Consider the following 17,664-nt stretch of genomic DNA (forward strand, 5'->3'; position numbering starts at 1 on the left):
TTTAGAGCAATCCAGAAAACGGTAACCCATCCCCACCCCTCCCCACAGACTCTGGTGCCTCTCAATGTATAGGAACAGTGTAATTCCTGTAACAAAAATAAACAATTTTGGAAAGGAAATGAAAGCTAGGGAATAAACAGGACAGCCATTACTGCTAGCAGTTTGCATTACTCCTGCATTGTTCAATTATTTAATGCATCCATTGTATCAAATCTGCAATCTGCTAGCAAAAAAAAAGTATGTTAGGAAAAAATGTATCCCACATCTGTGGACACTGGTCTAGCATAGATAAAAAACAAGCATTCCTTTTCAGCTTACATTTATAGCTGATGAGGAGAACAAGTACAATTTCGGAAGAGACCAAAATGTTTGACAGATGGTGGTCATGACTATTAATCATAATACTGTGCTACAATTTTTGTTGAAGTTCATCAAATATAAATGATGATCAGAACAGATGTACAGAGATAAATACACATAAGAAACCTTTGCAACACAGTAAATAGTAGTATCATGAGGCAGCATTATTAATCAGCATATGTACTACTAATTCATGCAGTATACCTGTTTAACAAATGTTTACGATGCACTGTCAAAAAATATTGTAATAGCATCTTATGAGTCCTTTGTCCTCATTTTTCTGTCTCTATTTTCCTCAGTATTTCTTAATTTTACTGCGGTGGTGGTGCTGGGGAAGCGTTGTCTCCTCACAGTTAGACGTTGCCCGTTCGATTCTCAGAGCGTCTTCTGTGTGGCGACATGCATGAATGGGCATTACTTCGTTGAAGGTTGTGTGATAGGCCCGGCAAGCCAGCACGTAAAACTCTACTGCCAATCATTAGCAGACCGGAGTTCCGCTGTGGCGACCCCTAACCAGGAAAAGCCAAAAGACACAAACATTTCTTAATTTTTTTACATATGTATTTATTATTATTTTACATTTTTTCTAACTTTTCCTTTTCTATGTCCTTTGCTACAGATCAGAAGATCCCATGGGAAACTCAGCTTCATGCCTGCCAGGTCAGGGACTGATTACCATCTCCCTCAGTCTGCCTAAGGATGTCTTCACAATTATAGTCCTGTGGGCACCTGGTGTAGCATAGCCTGGAAAGCCACAAATGAAGAGACACCTTCAGCTCATGCAACCCCTCTTCCAGTGGGTTACATACTCTCTGACCCAGTCAGCTTTGTCCTTTGAGCCACCTGAGTCCATCATCCCATGTCACTGGGGTCCCCCACTGCAGGTACATCACACAGTAGGAACAATTGAGGTTATCAATCCAGGGTGAGACCTGCTCCAACCTGACCTTTCAACTTTCTCTGTTTTGGAGGAAAGTTCCTGTTCTCAGGTCTGATTTGTCCCTGTATACAGGACCAGCCTTAGCTGAAATGGCGCCCTAGGCAAAGTAGTGCTTTGATGCCTCCTAAGCCCCACCCACACCATACTCATGAAACACCCCTATTTCAGCCACACCCACAGGGTCACTCCCCAAGAAAGCCAGTCCAGTCATTTCCTTAAATTATTTAAATGCATAGGAAGAAAAAGATGCCTTGCAATGTAGTTAAACTGCAACTACCTTTGCATGCATATTTTCTGCTTTAAATACCAGAGCCGGATCATGGTCAAATACGGCCCTAGGGAGGGTAATAGACCATCTCCCCCAGAACAGTCCCTCCTGCAGCAACCCCCTACCCCCCCCAAGTAGTGGCAGCCCCCTCGTCAGTAATACCAGTGTTTGGCTATTTCTCATCAGTTACCATACACACTGTTCAAATCTATCAGTGTGTATACCATTCTTTAATTTGCTTCTACAATGATTACAAATATTGAAATGAAATAGAACAAACAGACAGGCATTTGTTAAACAAACAATACAGTCTTGCAATGAAAACAGACTTAGCATGAACTTGAAACTCACATTCATTCAAACGGCAAAACTCACATTCATTGAAACTGCATGAAAACCCACATTCATCGAAAATGCATCTGGCCAGTGGAGGATTAAGTTTATCTTTGGGATGTTTTCAAACCATAGGCTCTTTTGCACATTTTTAGAGTCATGCAAACATGTATTTATCCTTTGATTCACCTTCCAGATTATAATATAGCACCACTTGTTAGAATGTGTTTTAAATTTGTAGTTTTAAATTCTTTTATTAAACAGTGAAACAAAATGTATGAACCAATAGTGACAAAACTGCCCAATTCAGAACATTTCCATCATAAAAGTCTACTCAAACTTCTGTCATTACACTCCATCAATATCACTAACTATGCACAATCTCTGCCAAAGTAAAAGCCACCTAAATAATTCCACTTTAAAGATATCTGTAACTAATGAAGAGGTTGCTGCTAGCAAACAACTTGATACCTCATTGTCTCATCTACATACAAAGTGTCTGTTGCCTTTAAGAATAAACTGCTTATTTTACATTTAAAAAATGCTAAGCTAGTAATATTGCAATAGGGAATGGATAGCAAACTGACAACAGGTTCATAGTTACTAGGTATCTTCTCCAAAGGAGGACATTCTCATGACTGCAGCATCCACCATCTTTAAAGTACAACACAGTGCAGTATCCACAACCCATCTACATACTGTGGGAGTAGAACCCATAGCCTTCTGCATCAAAAGCAAGTATATTACCTGTTGTGCACAATGCAAACAGACTTGGCATAAGCAGCACTAACTTCTCTTCCCCTGAAGTACTCAGCTCCTTGTAAAATCCACTTAACACTCAACTATATCTCTCAACTTTGCAGCACAAGAAATCTGGAAAAGGCCAAAATGTATTGGGGAGGAGGACAAAGGCCCAGAACCAGAGACACATTTTAAACATTGCTTGTATAATCTTACAAAGTTTTTTAGAATAAAATGCTTTGTGTTACTGTGCATTTGCTGAAAGATAGGAAGACTGAAACTTAAATGGCTATTATTTAGTGAATTTAGGCTCTTGTTTCTTGTAACTAAGGTACATGGTTTTACACACACACACACACACACACACACACACACACACACACACACACACACACACACACACACACACACTTATTTGAAATTGAAAATTAAGCATCAAGAAGCAGAGAAAATGTCCTCCCTCTCTGCATAACAAACACACACACCCTTATTCGAATTCTGTCCCAGTGTAAATTCCATCTTAGCGGCAAGTCAAGTTTTGTCTCGGCAACAATAACAAACATCACCTTACTTGAAAATAAAGAAAACACACACAATTTTGTCATGGCAGCACCTTACTTGAAAATGAAGCAGCAACAACAAGAAGCCCCAAATCCTGGTTTAAAACTGCATGGGTGGAACAGGACCTTTCTGTGATAATGCATGTACAGACACCAGACTGAAAGAACAAGAGGTGATGTTATGGAACCATTCAAAACATAGGAGGACCTCCCCTCTTGTCTCCCCCCCTTAGCTATGCCACTGGTACCTCACCCCTCACCCTTACCCTATGAGTTCCAGCGGCCTTCAAACAAGTAACTTAATTAAATAAATACAAAATGCTCCTTTTACGAGGCTGGCCTGTACAGCATCCTAGGCAGTTGCTTAGTTTGCCTATGCCTAAGGCTGTTCGTGCCTGTATAGAATGTTTCTATTTTTGGTGGTATGTCCCAGTTTCAGGCTTGATTTACTCCTTCACACAATTTACTGAATCCCCCTTATTATTTGTGATTTATGAAGCTATCTAGTGCACAGAAAACCACACTATATGACCAACATGCTTTTGGTACCAATATTTTAAAGAAAGAGGACACACATCTTACATCTTCCTTTTTCTGAAATAAAATAAATGAACTTGTATGGTAGAATTTTCCAATACAGTTTATTAAATTTAAAGATTTTACACTTTCTCTTTGTTAATGTGCTTGTATTTTCCAGCATTTTACCACTTTCCATTTTATAAATGTATCTCTATGTAGTATCCAACATTCCTACTGGAAGCAGGAAGAGTTGTGTGTTAATGGTCTTCAAATTTTATGCTAATTAGAGATCCAGATTTTTTGCTGTATGTACCCATTTTAAACAGCCTTTGCTCCTATTTTCAATGCCTGCAGGTTGAGAGGTATGGTAACATCCCTCCTTACCCTTGCCCTTTTGTGCCTGCCTACCATTTATATTTCTTGTGTCTTCCATCAATGTCAGCCCACCATAGTATTCCTGCCTGTCTTGTCTGTCTTTTATATTACATGTTTTTCTTAACTCATCTCTAATCCTGTCTGCTATAGCCTCTTTTCTTCTCCCTTTCCCATTATATAAAACAGTTGAAAAATAACAGGTGTTTTCCCCACCAAGAACATATTGCCCCTCTTTCCCACCACCTCTTTTATAACCCTCATGATGCCTTCCTTTTGTATGTACCTTCTCTTCACTCTCCCCCATTTTAGCTGTCCTATCTTCCCTTTTATTTCCTTATAAAGACACAGTTAAGATACCTGTATAAGGATACCAATACATTTGATAAATAATACCTTATATATTTCTTTTAAACTCACTTCTTATTAGCTGCACTGACTGCCACTTTCTTTAACTGAGTGGCAGTCATGTATGTGGGCTTATGCAAACTCGCACTCGGCTCTCAATTATTAAAGTAGACAACAATAATTGTCACTTTAAGCTCATATGGTTACATTCTCAAATAACCAGACTATATTTAATCCATTTTACAAACATACAGAAAGTCCATAATGCTGTCAGTGTTTCTGCACAGCCCTTGACTTTCATGTCATCACAGCCATTAACTGGCACAGAGCATATTTATATAAAGGCATATTAACACTGATCACCATTTGGTCTTACACATAATGAACCCTGCAACTATGAATACCATCCTAGGTCTGTAAGGAACTGAAAAGAATCTTGGTCAAAAATACCATAGGAAATAACAGAAACAACAAATTATTAGGACTGGTTCAGATCTCAGCATTAAAGTGTGTGGGAGGTCAAATATATCCTTACATTACCCCTGCTATTTGCTCTCAATCCCCTTCCTGTGACCAGAGACTTATAATTAACATAGATACTACAGTATAATTTGCCGATATCCCTGAACATCATCCAACTCTTCTTCACTAAATGGGCATCTGAGTTTGTAGGATAGGTGGGTTAGTGCACCATGAAATACTCTATTTGTTCACTGTCTTAGAGCTCATAACCAGGATCTGTTGTGTTAATCAGGATTATTTTGTGTTGTATTTACACTCAGTGACCATTGTTTCGTGCTAATGTAAAAATGGATAATGTTTCTTAAATTTGGTACTACAGCAATAGAAAACATGTATAAGGAAGCAATTAATACATTAAGTTGTGAAAAATAGAGGAGCGTCATATCCAAATTAAGGGACATGTATAAGGAACCGATTGTACTGTTAAACTTCCCTGATGCAGTCTGTACCATTGCAGCAGCAGAACAAGTTGTTATACTGTAACAGTATATTGATATGTAACTGCTTGCGCAGCAGAACAAGTTGTTACACTGTAACACTATGCTGATATGTAGCTGCTTGCCCAGTTATACCATAGCAGCATAAGTAAGAATATGTTAATCTCCCCTCTCCCACATTAACTCACAAGTGCTGTTGAATATGTCATATGTTACAAGATATTGGCTACACCTGAGCTGTATTTTATATACCCACAGGGGAAACAGAAGCCCTGACTAATGTAGCTGATGCCAACAGTTATTACTTTTCAAACTCCATCCATTGCAAATAAATTAGTAACAACAGATATCCACTATTGTGGTTGCATTACTCTTCTGGGTTGGTAATGAGAGAAACTTTTCATTTTCACCAAACTCAAGACAATTTTTGATCAGTAAAGCAAGCACTCAACAAGTACTTGTTCAATTATTAAATGCATTACAGGATAAACTTATTTATTGGAATGCTGTATGCAGCACCAGTTTATTTGTATAAATGTACCTTCAGATACGAAGGCAGTCAAAAGATGGAAGGGATATGGGGAGGAGGAACAGATGCAGAAAGTACTAGCAGCTCTCCCTGTTCCCAAAATTGAGAGCAGTTTCTATCAAAAAGCCTATGAAATGTAGTAATCATCCATAATTCACAAAAACTGCCACAAAGATCAGAATTAAATGTGTAAATGTGACAATGACTCACTACTCATAGGACTCAAAATCAAATAAGGGTAGGAAGTGTTAGCAAGGCTGATAAATGTTCTTAAGTAATGGATCATTGCATGTAGGGAAAGAAGTGCATTAGCTGATATTGTAGTCCCAAATAGTTTTACCATTGTAGTACTAAATCACAAGTCAGTGCAAAGTACTAGAAAGCAGCAGCGGCCTTAGGTCAACTGGTGCCCTAGGCAAAAGGGCTCCACGGCGCCCCCCACCACACTACCTGGTGCCCCCATCCTGGTCTAACTACATCAAATAAATACTAGAAAAGTGCCCCTGCTAGACCGGCGCCTTAGGCAACCACATAGTTAGCCTATGCCTAAGGCCGGCTATGCTAGAAAGTAACCATCTAGAAAATGGGAGAAAAAGTGAAATAGTCATTCAAAATGTAATAATTTAAAGTAGGCAGATGTGTAAAATTGCAATACAAACTTTAAAGCCAAAGTCAGTGGTAAAATAAATTGTTAGTGCAGCTGAGAGATGAAACACCAGTCACGTTAATGTCCCCATTTTTTTGGTAATACTAACAAAGAAATCCTGCCTTTTCATACCAGATAGTAACCGGGCGCTAATTAGCTTAATCATGCCATAGTTATTTGTCAAGACATTTTAGTTAAAATGGAGAGTCACAATACTGTGTTCACATTCAGTAGAGTTAAACATGATGCTGGTGGTAGCATCACTGTTATGGTTCCTCTTATCTCTCTCACTAAAATCTGCTGCCAAACTACTCAGGTAGGTACACACCACAACTCATCTTTGCTTGTGTCTTGGCTTCACATAGTAAGTGTGCTATTGGCTGTATCATTGAAACAGCAAGAATATTCTCACTGAAGTGAACATTCCTAGTCTTGTCTGCTTGGTGCCCACAAACGAACACAATAATCCCTTACATGTTAACCCTGCCATATTCAGACTTCCACATGTAAAGACATTCAAGGAGTTTATTTCATCTGATAGTCAGCATTGCCCACAGAGACTGCTAAATAAATGAAGTCAGAATACCCTTGAAAAAAATTAATAACAACTGTTATTAGTGCCTCATAGGTTCAGGTCATCCAGTGTTCAATAGCACCTTCACAAAAACAAAAAAAGGCAGAAAATGTTGATTTTTTAATAGCCTCAGAAAGTAGCAGAATATGTTACTGCTTTTATGAAAACATTTAAATTCAGTGCAGCAAAAGTTATTTAAGGTACCAGCAGGTCAGGATGATGTAGAACGGTTCACAGTAAATGCAGTGGTGGTGTAATTTTTTTAAATATTGTTTGTTCATCCTGTGGACATGAAGGGGGCCTTGTTTTTATTTTCTTGCATTCTTATATTAGCAGAAAATTGAACGATGGTCATTTGCTTGGAAGCCAGTTATTCTCACTACAAATACATTTTTATTCAGTTACTGATATACAGTGACACAACTTACTTATTGCTGCCTGTTAGTAACTCATGCAGCAGTCACAGAAAATGTTGCTATGCCAGTGTGAATGATAGTGACAGGTAACATGATGGGGCCCAACAGCTACCACAGGGTCCTAGGCATTTCCTAATAATCCTTGTGCTAGGTTAAGGTCTAGGTGAATGGAAATTCAACTGTCACTTGCACAAAGGTTCACATTAGTGATAGATCATCAACCCCTAGTTTAAGGTTTTATCCCAAGGAGAGACATTTCCCTAAGGAGTGTAGCTCAGGTGCAGCATTGAGCTCTCATTTCAAGAGTTTGTACATATGACATGAGATTAAAGGAGATGAAACAATGCAGTCATTCTCATGCCTTATCATGACTTCTCCCCTTGAAAGCAGTCAAATGCTCCTATAGATGTATTCAACTCAGTGCCAGTAAAACAGTGTTTGTGACAAATGCACATATCCACAAAGCGATATTTTGTGAAAGGGTTATGACATTACCACACAAGGAGATCCAGCTCATGCTACCTGACTTTTTCTAAATTTTGCAGCAGGAAAGGGCACGTTGGTTGTTTCCCACGTGACTTTGATGTGTAGTATATGTGTAGTCATTCCTGCAAGACTATATAAATGTTACACAGCTCTCACTAACCTAATCTTCACCGAAAATAAATTATCTTTTTGCAAACATAACTCCTTTCTAGCTTACTATCTGGCATTTTAGTCAAACTTCGGATATGTAATACTTGCATATATATTAATAAGTATTAATACAGAACAGTCTTAGGATGCATTTACTTCTTAGTTTAGTATCCTAGTAGTGTTAAGCCATAATGGTGTAAGAGTCTTGCATCTAACAGCTGTAACCTTGTTTATTTTCTGTTGCTACTCTGTACATGTACTTTCTTATTTTTCTATGCAACCCAGACCTGGCCTGTAAATGGCTATTACTTTTTTTAAACAAGAAACATCTTTATTAAATTACCACATAAGTCATAGACAATCACTCATTTATATAAATGAAAACAAACCATATCGACATAAATTTAGTTGCTAACATTATACATCACAAACTGTACTGATGTAATTATAATTGCAAAGATTATACATCATTTATAATCTATCCAGTCATTGTCAGATTGGTTACAATTGATTAGCAATTTACACCAGTATACAAGCATAAATAAATAAATAAATAAATAAATAAATAAATACATAAATAAATAAATAACAATACTTGATAGTCTGCATGAGGAACACCAAGGATGCAGTCTTGCTCATAGCTGCATTTGGTCACCAGAGACACACTGCGGATATAACAATACTATTTCCTGTAATGATTACACTTGGAGTGGCCATAATCATAATGGAAGCATGTGTGCATTGATTTTTGGCAGATCCTTCATGAACTCTATGTTCTTGGTAACAGTTAATGTTTATTGTAAATGGCCAGAAGTTATACCTGTGAAGTCATGTCAGTAGTTCAACAGTTAACAATATCAGTAGTGCAACAGATAAAACACTCACACGTAATGCTGAAAGATCAACATACAGGTGGTTCTAGTCCCACTTCAGGTATATGGTTTCATTTTCCAGCACTAATATTGCAGTGCTGCTTTCTTGAGTGTGTTATCATTTGAATGAGACTCCATTAGCCTGATTCTTTGGTAGCTCATGTGGATGTAAAAGATCTTTTCAAAAAAGGTAGAGGGGGGGTTCTTTAGTTACACATGTTTACAGAGATTTACAACACATGATGTATATTCATAGCTACATAAGTCATATGCCATGTGTGCAATAAAACTGAATCCCAACAGAAATATTTAAGATATTATGCAGTTCAACCTTTGTCTACCCTTTTCCACAAAGAAAATTTCATTTTTAATAAGCAAAATATTCCCCGTCCTATTATATAATACTTCTGCACATTTGTCTTTCCACAGATACCATACAAACGCAAAAATGATTTTATCTGCCATATCTCTTATTTTCATATATTTTTATCATAATATCTGTATATATCATGTCCATTTGTAGTGCAGATGTTTTCTTTTCCCATATTTCCTCACTCTTTTTACAAAACAATTGTACTCTAGCACATTTGGTAAAAATGTGGGACATCATTTCTTCTTTCTGACAGTGGTCAAATAATCTTGATCTTTCAAATTTACATTCCATAACACCCTTAAATGGTAGCCTACTAAAAGTTAGCCTCCATACAAAATGTTTACATTTATATAAACTCTTAAATGTCTGCATTCTTGCATGAACACTTTTCTAATGTTTCTTATTTTTCATTCATAAAGATCTATTTTATAAGATTGTTTGATGATATAAACATACCAAACTTTCCTGTTTTGTACACTCTATATGTTTGTTCATTTCTGGTATTATATTCTAAACATAAATTCTTTCATTTCATCATACAAGGCCTCACATTTCCTTTTTTTTACTGAAGTATCTAAGAGGTACAGTACTTACTTACTAAAAACCTAATCCATAACCCTACAGATTGGGCTGCCATTTTTTTTCAAATTTCAGAATAAGTATTAGGCTACAAGAAAAGCTACATGATGTGATAAATTCCTGTCTCTGTTTTTTTTTTTTTTTGACAAATAATTTCCTATATTGTAAGGTTAATCTTTTTCTCAGAAGAGTAAAAATACAAACTTCAGTAATGTCTTGTCCAAAGACTGAAGTAATATGAATAACCCTGCTATAAAGTTTAACTTACCTAACAATAATTTGTGTAGAAATATTTTACCCAACGATGTGATAGATTTTCCATAGTCTAACCATTACCTATAAAGCATTCAATCAGAACCTGCCTTTGGTCAACAGTTGCCCTAGGTAAAAGATCTCCACAGCGCCGAACCTCCACCCCAACACCACCCTGTGCCCTCATCCTGGTCTAGCTACACCATCCAGAATACTGGAAAAGCACCCCTGCTAGAACTGCACTCAAGGCGGCCACCTAGTTGGCCTATGCCTAAGGCCGGCTATGCATTCGATATTTCTTTTCACTACTTCTTGAGAAAGCCAGGTACTTGCCTGGCGAAAGCACTTGATTTATTGACCTGTTTGTTGTTCAATAAAGCTGCACTTTGTGCTTTTTGGTTCGGTTCTTCCTGTCTGTGGATTATCTTTTATCTTATTTGCCTTGGTTTCTTGGAAGTTACTTCTGTATTAAGTCCAAACCGTATTCCTAAAATTTTTACTCCCTGCCTATCATAAGAAATGTTTTTCATATTGCAATAGCCTTTACTTCTTGCTATACTGATGAATACACCTACCTATCTCAGTATCTGCTTCATCATCTATAGCACCTTAGGAACTGTCCATCTTTAATGAGATGCAGGGTCAGACACTCAGCAGAAAGCACACCTGTCTTTGGTGATGGAAAAACATAAGGGTATGGCTTCAATTTCCTCTCCAGCTGATTGTCCACCAATTTTATTTAAACCAATTCACAATGTTTTACAATAGTTTCAATATTTGTATGACATTTACAGTATTGGTTTTATCAGTTGTTTTCATCATGCCAAGATATTATTTAGCATAAGATCCATAGAAAATCAAATTCATGTTCACATCTTCTGCTTTTCTATGCTTAAGAATATTTTCTTTAAATACCCAATCCTAGACTTTCTTTATCCTTTCATATCATACAAAAAATAAAACATGTTCTGTTGTTTCTGTTCGATCATAATATATACACAGTCTATCACACATTCTTTTCTGTAACATAGTCCCCTTTACAGGTAATTTGTTAATAGATAGGCTCTTTAAAATATCCTCACATGTCCTAACACATCCAAGTCTTGACCTCCTTTTCCTTATAGCCTCAAATAATTCCCTAATCCTTCCCAATAATTAATATAATAAAAGTTATACATCACTTTATGATACCATTTTTTTCCTATTTTATTTCTAAATCTTAGGTATTTATCTTTCATAATATTTTTTCTGGCATTCTTTCACATTTTCATTCTTAAAGATCTTTTTCCCTTTTTCATACTTTCACTGTATCCAAAATACCCCATAGTGAATTAAAAAATAGCAATCAGGTATATATAAGTCTAGTATACGTGCACAGATGTCATTTGTACTGTAGGATGCATTAATCCTAACAAACCGTTTTCTTCTTCCAGGTACAGAATTCCCTTTTAACTGAGTACTGTTTTGACCCTCCTCCCATTGACACTAAACACCAACCGCATTATTTATGCTTCTTTTTCACTTTGACACATGTATATACAACCAATATAGCCTAACCTACCTAAAATAACAGAACTAATCAGATACTCTCTTTTTAAACCTACACTTTTCCATGGATCACTTATTCCTTTTATTTTTTTTCTATTGCTGTGTCCCACTCTTTCTTTACTTCTTCCACTTTAACAAACACTATTCCTGTTGCACGTCTGAAGTAAAGATGACATATTCAGTTTGATTATCATTAATTTTGAGCTAAATGTTACTGTGTGAAAAATAATTGTTGAACTAGATTGAAGTATCAGGGCTGAATCTATGACCTTTCAGTTTCCCAAGTAGAATAGTGTAGTCCATACTTTCAAAATAATGTATGAGGTGAGTAAAAACAGATCAGGTGATCAAACTTTTCTCATTACCAGCAATATTTGATCAGTCTCAGTGTACATTGCAATGTGCATGTTATGACCACTTCTAAAATTATGCCAGATATCAAGAAAAAGTATATTTACTGATGTGCTTTTATGGTTGACTATCTTTTATTTTTTTCAACTACTTTTGTGATTGGACAAAGGAGCTATATTGGCTAAAGTTGTAAGTTGCAGAGAGACAGAGAGAGAAATGATATTTTGGAGGAATGGGAATTATCACTGAATGCTAAAGCTAATAGGAGACTATGCTAATGGTCAAGGAGAGTTTAAAAATGTATACAAGGAATATGGCTTTTGGGCAAGCAGCAATATAAAGGGAAAACGTTCTCCTGTGATTTTGGGGTGGGGTTGAGTGTTTTAAAATCGAATGAGGAAGAAGCTTTGTAGAGAGGGTAGGTGAGTATATGCTTTATTAGAGTGGTGTTCAGAAAGAGCTTATGTTTGTTAGTGAGTGCAGCAGTGAGCTACACTATTACTATACTGATGTCTGGCAGTTAGAGTCATGGATTAAAGTTATGGTCTGTTAATGAGCTACTTCCTGTGGTACAGGGTTCAATTCTGTCATCCTTTATATTCTTACTGTGTGACTTTGAGCAGGTCACTTAATCAGACAGTGCTTTGGGACAATTAGGACTTTGGGCTAGGCTCATTAATGGTCTCTTGGAGTATATACCTAGTAATTAGCTATGAACCTGTCTAACTATGTGTAAGAATGATTAAGAAATAATTTTCTTGGTGCATATGTGAGTTATTGTGTTGTAATACTAATACATAACAGTAATTGAGTTAAGAGTTAAGATTCTTGGTATTCTTGTATCGGTGATCTAATGCCATTATATAAGAGGAGTTCGGAGACAGGGTCATTGATGCATACTGCATAAGAGAGTTATACTGATGTAATAATGATACAAAAATGATTCAAACACATGGGTCTTGCAATTCAGTGCAAGAATACCACTGTTGTAATGTAGAGAGATATAAGAGTGGCTCAGAGACAATGTACAGTTAGTAAAGTGAATCACATTGATATAATGGTAACACAAAAGAGTGATTGAAAGACAGGTTTCTTGCTGTGCAGTGTGTAAGTGAATAACTGATGTAATGTGGATGCACATGTTTGTGTGTACATACATACAACTACACTTATAGATAAATAGATAGATAAATAGATAGACAGATAGAGATACAGATGCAGATAGAGTAGGGGCACAGAGACAGGGATTTTGTAAACTGTGTAATGCTGTTAACATAAGGGACTTTCAGCAACAGGGGTATTTACTCAACATTATGTTCTTTACACAGCAGCATTGCTTCACAGACAATATAAAGGTATGCTTAAGAGACAGGCCAGTGGATAAGGCCTTTACATGCCTTAGAGACATTAAAACAACAGAGTAAAGTTTGTTAAATGATGTAAATGAGCAGCATGTCTGATATACAATTAGAGGTAGAATTTTAATATAAAAACACAATTTTATTGTGTGTATCAGAAAAAAAAAACAGAAATTGCAGGTCACTTGGCTTTCAACAAGCAAGCAAATAGTATCTTGGTTATCTACATCATAAAGTCTGGTTTCATACAGCCCCTACAGCAAAATGTGTTGTTTGCAAACAAGTCCACACTGTAGGCCCTACCAGGTTTTTCTCCTTATTTTCAGTGAACAGCAACATAAATCATGTAAGATTAGTCCCAGGCAACATTTTCAAGAAGCTTCAGCTGGACTATTCAACTCAAAAGTCTTGACTATTCAGGTAAAACCCTCATTTATTTCATGCTGAACCTCCAAATGAGTACTCACTTTCTGATTCTAGCCTTCCAGGCTTCCTCTGTTCATATATCACTTAACTGAAAATTCAGATATCACAAACTAGTTAATACATTAAATTACCTTTTTGCCTTAGTGTGTAAATATTGCAGGCACAAAGTACTCTGAATGTTATACTTTCCACACTCATAAACAATATATTATAACTACCCCCAGTATAAAATCTTCAGTTTTAGACTTAGTGTTGGGTCAATTTATTTGATGTTGAATTTGTTAGCCAGGGTAGAGAACTGATTCAACTGGACCAGTTTCAATCTCAGCCCAGGGAAAACACAATAGATACATGACATTAGATACAGAGTGAATGATAAAATGCAGTATACATGTATTATATACAAAGTGAATTACTTGGTTATGAGACCTCATCAGCCAATCAGCATTCCTATTGTCTAGTCTAAGGATACAGGTCACTGCTTATTGGAAGGCACAACTTAATATTGCCATCTGTCTGTTTACTCAGTCATTGCAATGGGGCATGATCAATTACATAACCAAAACACATATAAGTAATATTTTAAGGAATAAATGGACCATGTTGTCACTAAACATACACTCTGTTTCAGTCTATTACCAACTTTCTTTATTCAGCATTGCTTAATTTTCTGCTAATGTAGCACACAGGGTACAGCTCACATTGTATATCCTTGGACAACACGGCTCTTTGACTTTCCTTTGATTTACTAGTATACTGGGTAAATTCTTTAGTAAACTCAAGAGTCACAAACATTGGATTAGAACATAACATCCTGTTTAGTTTTCTAATTGCTTTGTCTGCTTCAACAGACCATTGAACAGTGACCTAACAGGAGACTTTCATTTTGGGAGATCTGCCAAAGCTCAGGAAATAGCTACAATGTCAGGTATAAATTTTCCATAGAAATCCACTACTCCGAAATAAATAAAAAAAAAAAAAACATCTGTCTTCTAGTGGCAGGTATAGGCCAATTTTTTTATGGCCTATGTTTATTTATAGTTGTGGTGGTATTACCCTTGCTATTGTAAGGTGTCAAATATGTAGCTTCTGCAATAACCAGTTTACTTTTCTTTGAATTTACAGCCAAGCTTGACAGTTGTATAGACTCTAAAACTCCTGAACTTGAGGAAGAGAGACTCTTTACTCATCTGCAAGGTTAACCATATCATCTAGGTATGCAGCAGCAACTGAAGTTGTGCCACATCTGTTATAACCCACATATGTTAGATTAATGTCTTCATCCATGTAATTTTATAATATTGAAATAACTAATATAATATCCTTGACATAAAGTGAGTGCCTTGGTCAGTAAGTTTCTCTTTAGGGATACCCATTCTGTATCAGTTGTCTGAAAGTAGCCTTAACATTAGTTTTGCATAATGGCACTGCTTTTGGAAATTGTGTAACAGTCCATTAGTACTAACATGTGCCTACACCATTTAATAGTTTTAGTAGTGGTCTCATAATGACCATAGTGATATTTTTAAATATCACATGTCTAAAAAGCACTGGTCTTTTAAATCCAAAATGGGGTGTAGTCTTTCTGGCATTTGAACATGAAACATAGACACTTTCTGTTTCATTATTCTTGGCTAGTAAACTCTTTCTTGTATTTGTGCCCTAGTTTTATCCATTCCTAGGTAAACTCCTAACATATGTCTATGGGATGGCGTCATCAGTAGCATCATATAAGGTTTTGACACTAGTTAGTGATGTCATATTTTTTCCGTATCTTTACTCATGCTGTATGATGAAAGGCCATCTTTTAACTATAAACTGGTTAAGAAGTGCTGGTAGAATTACATTCACTATCCTAATCTTGGTTATATTCTCACTTGCCCTACTTAACGTAACATCTTCTTATTTTGCTTTTTTAAACTTTATGTGGTTTGCTTGTTATGTCCACCAACGCAGGGTTACTTTATGTACTAGCTTAGCAAGAGGTGGAAGGTCTAGTTTCCTCTCTCAAAAAATACTATGACTTCTGAGTTTTCTTTACAAAGGGATAGTTTTAGAAAAAAGTTGCATTCTGTTTAATTCTTCTGCCATCTGTACAAGCCGCTTGAGATTTATCTTTTTCTTTAGGCTGTTCTTCCTATGTCTTATTGATAGCGTATTCTATCCTCACATTTTCTTTTCCTTCTGTTGGTTGCTATCCCTTTACAGAGGGTATCTCAGAACAAAATTTATTTTGAGTTTTACTTTTTTCCTTCCTTAATGACATTTGCTGCTTAGCATCTGCCTATACTTATTTATTTATTTTTTATTACACTAGCAGATATGGACTGAGAACTTTACATTTCCTACCTTTTGGACCTTTAGTTATTTTCAGTATAAACTATGTTTTCATGAAGCTCCTCCTCGAACATGGGCTGTTTGCAAGTAAGTCCCATCCACAGGTTCTGTCAGGCCTTCTCAGCTTCAGTGAACAAAAAACTCTTCACCTGAGTTTAGTCCCAGGCCTCATCCACATGAAGCCTTAACTGGGTTGTTAAACTACATAAATCTTTGGTCTTCATGTAAAGCTTGTACTCTACCATACTCCAGACCTCCAACTTGGGTACTCACTTCATGACTAACCTTCTAGCTACCTCTTTTTATACATCTCTGAATGGTAATCAGTTCTTATTAACTAGCGATGCATTTAATTACTTGTTCTACCTTAGTGTGAGAGTTTTTCTTGACTGAAGATACACTTAAAGGTATACATTCATACATAAGAAAGTTACAGTAGATACAATGAGATATGCTATTTCAAAAAGGCTAATGTAACCATTAGTTTGAGTTACTGTTTAAAATGAAGTAAAAAATAATAATTTGCAAGAAAGTAAGGTTAGCTTTATGAGCTTGGAAACATGAATATGTACCCATATTTTTGCCAGAGGTACTTTTATGGCTACATTCATAATGGAAAGCAACACAATAGGGTATAGGCCCAGAATCCCAAAATCAGTTATCAAATACTGACAGATGGAAAGTCTTGCAAAAGGCATACTATGACATGAAGATTCCAGCTCTGTGCCACACACACACACACACACACACACACACACACACACACACACACACACACACACACACACACACACACACACAAGTATACACCTACCATTGTAAGCTTGCCAAAGGCAGTAGGGTGGCTGTCTGCATACTGATCTCTTGAATGTAATAGTGATATTCCCTGCTAAAGACAATATATAAAACTTGTGTGGACAACTTCATTATTTTTATCCAATACTTTGATGCACCCAAACAAGGAGGGGAGGATTAAGCAACTAGATGTTGGTTCTTCTTCTCTGATGAGAATGCCTTGTTTTATTATTCCGTAGGACCATTCATTTATACAAACTGATGGTTAGTCCTAAGCATTAATGAGAGAGATGGCGCAGTTTTGGAGGACAGACAAACAACTTACAATTACTTGGCTTACTCTCTAGCCACATGGTGATGTAGCCCAGAGTATGATTCAGAAGACTTGGTTTCGGATAGCATCCAGAGTGTTATTCGCCTCTTTCACAGGGAGAGTAGAAAGTGAGTGCCCTGGGGCACATGCTTCAATTGTTAAGCTCTGATGAAGACTTGAAGTGAAGCAGACACATTCACCAACAAAGAATGCAGTTGTATTGGAAGTTATCATCACTTATGGATACAGATAAGAAAGA

At 36.5% G+C, this 17,664-nt stretch overlaps 1 long non-coding RNA gene across 1 annotated transcript in view; it reads left to right on the plus strand.

The window, feature by feature from the left end:
- Positions 1–17,664, plus strand: part of LOC122803404 — a 2,587,193-nt gene that overhangs the window by 883,622 nt on the left and 1,685,907 nt on the right. The gene's annotated exons all lie outside the window — the stretch shown is intronic.

The sequence above is a fragment of the Protopterus annectens genome, chromosome 5.part1 (assembly GCF_019279795.1).
Source record: "Protopterus annectens isolate FY-2018-M chromosome 5.part1, PAN1.0, whole genome shotgun sequence".
Lineage (NCBI taxonomy): Eukaryota > Metazoa > Chordata > Ceratodontiformes > Protopteridae > Protopterus > Protopterus annectens.